The sequence below is a fragment of the Portunus trituberculatus genome, chromosome 45 (genome assembly GCF_017591435.1).
Source record: "Portunus trituberculatus isolate SZX2019 chromosome 45, ASM1759143v1, whole genome shotgun sequence".
Lineage (NCBI taxonomy): Eukaryota > Metazoa > Arthropoda > Malacostraca > Decapoda > Portunidae > Portunus > Portunus trituberculatus.
Genome location: NC_059299.1, coordinates 5,894,980 through 5,897,767, shown reverse-complemented (window position 1 = coordinate 5,897,767; position 2,788 = coordinate 5,894,980).

Here is a 2,788-nt window from a genome sequence, read left to right as displayed (position 1 = left end):
TGAAGGGATATGTGTCAACGCTAATACGAGGACATGAAAGCTAGAAATGTTACGCTTGTGTCCATTTCAGATCATGTACGTGGCTTCATGAGTGGTTCTGTCTCTCTCTCTCTCTCTCTCTCTCTCTCTCTCTCTCTCTCTCTCTCTCTCTCTCTCTCTCTGTTTTTAAGCCGTTTCTCCATATTTTTTTCTTTGTTCTTATTTTTCTCAACTTTTTAACTTTTTTTTCTTTTTCTCATTAGGTTTACATTTTTCCATCCTCTAGTTTCTCATAACTTTTCCTTTTCTTCTTGTTTTTTTCCCTTCCTTTTAACTTTCCCTCTTTTCAACTAGCTTTTCCTTTTACTATCCCTTAGAAAAAAAACACACCAAATTTTCTTTTCCATTAGCTTTCAAACTTTCCCTCATAATTTCTTACAAGGAGTCTCTGTGCCAAGTAAACAAGACTAGTAACATCTCTACTTTTTCTCTTCTTTATCATACCATCATCATCTTAATTAACGTGTCTACCTGCCCATCTCTCTGCCTGTCACTCAATCCACCTGCCTTCCTCCCTGCATTTCTGTCCGTCACTCTACCTGTCCGTCTGTCACTCCGACCACCTGTCTGTCAACGCTCCGAGGCACAGCTGACACGCTCCCATGGTTTATGAAATCGTTATTGCTGTCATAATTGGAGCAGTAAATTTTCAAAGGCTCTTCGGCGTTAGTCTGTTGTTCTTTTCGTGTCGTCTATGAGTGTTCAGCGCTAAATGGAGAAAAGGGATGTTTGTAATTGCTTGTATAATTAATTAGCATGGCACGATCAGTTTACCTGCAGAGGTGTCGCATGATTCAGTTCCTGTTCTGCTAGAAATAAAGAAAATAATGAGGTAGAGTTTAATTAAACTGACTGATTATCTAACCGAGCGACTGACTGACTGACTAGTAATAATTCACCTAACTGACTGACTGACTGACTGACTGACTGACAAACCAATTAAGTAACTAACGTATTTAATAAGCAACTCACATAATTAATTAATCACTAATTAATCTTGTACACAACAAACACAAAACAAATGAGTGGAACTGAACTTGCCTGAACATCCACAAGCAGACAATACAGCGGAACACAACAAAACGGAACACAACATAGTGGAACATAGCACAGAGGAACACAACACAGCGGAAACACAACACAACGGAACACAACACAACGCAACACACCACAACAAAACACAACACAACGGAACACAACAAAACAAAACACACCACAACGGAACACACCACAACAAAACACAACACAACGGAACACAACAAAACGAAACACACCACAACGGAACACATAACAACGTAGCAACTAAAACACAAAACCTCGTAAGACTGAACCGTAAACACACACACAACAGGACAACAGGTAAACAGATGAAACACGAAAAAGAATTAGAGAAAAAGAAAAAAAAATAAACAGAACCCAAACCAAAAACAAGATAAGATAAGACCAAAACCACAACAGAGCAACAAAACAGATAAAACAGAAAACAGGTTATCAGAAAGCCAAGCCAAGCAGGAATTCACATAAACAGGGAAATAACAAACGGGAATGTGCAACAGGAAGTGATACGCGGAGCTCAGCCAGGAACAAAGCATTGATAATACAAGGATGATGTTCTGTTTTTTTTTTGTTTTTTTTTTCTTAAAGCCGTGAGCAACATGTATCATTAGTACAATGTGGATGGATTAGAGAGAGAGAGAGAGAGAGAGAGAGAGAGAGAGAGAGAGAGAGAGAGAGAGAGAGAGAGAGAGAGAGAGAGAGAGAGAGAGAGAGAGAGAGAGAGAGAGAGAGAGAGAGAGAGAGAGAGAGAGAGAGAGAGAGAGAGAGAGAGAGAGAATACAGATGATGGTAGAACACTAATGTACATAACAAAAAATAACACAACAAAAATAACACAACAATTATACAAAAAACGAAGAAAATTAAAAAAAAAATGAAAAATAGAAAATACAGGAAACAAATAGAAAGAGAGAGAGAGAGAGAGAGAGAGAGAGAGAGAGAGAGAGAGAGAGAGAGAGAGAGAGAGAGAGAGAGAGAGAGAGAGAGATTAAACGTTACATTCAGACTCCCTTTCAACTATTTACCTGCAAATACGTGTGGGATACAAGTTGCCAGGGACATATACACCGTTCCCTTAGTTTCCTCATCCTTCTGAAGCCTTGTGACTAAGACTGCTCTGTTGCGACGCGTTAATCAGTCAATTAACCTTTAACTTCTAACATTTTTACTCTAATAAACACTTCAGTAATCATTTTCTTTTATCCATAACGTCAATCTTTTTTTTTTTTTTTTTACTTTTTTTAGTGACTCATTCTCGTGTTCTGTTTTCATATTTTCTATCCTCTTGTTCTCTTTTATTGCTATTCTTTCATGCTCTGTTCTTTGTAATTTGTTTCTCTTTATTCTAGTATTCTTTTTCCCTTTTCATTTTCATCTCTCATCTTCTGCAACTACTGTCTCTCTGTCCATCATTTTCGTTATATAATTCTTTCCTCTCGTCATCTACTTCTATTTTATTTTACCTATTTTTCTTTCCCTATCATTCATATTTACTTAACTAGTCATCATTCTGTACATCCTCTTCCTCGCCATTGTCTATTCTGTTGACAAGACATTACTTTTCCCCTTTCTAGCCATCTCATTCTTTCCCATCCTCGTCTATTTCCATGCAACATTACCTATTTCCCTTTCTTTATCATTCATATTTCACGCACCATCATTCTCCTCCTCTGTACATCATCTTCAGCATCTA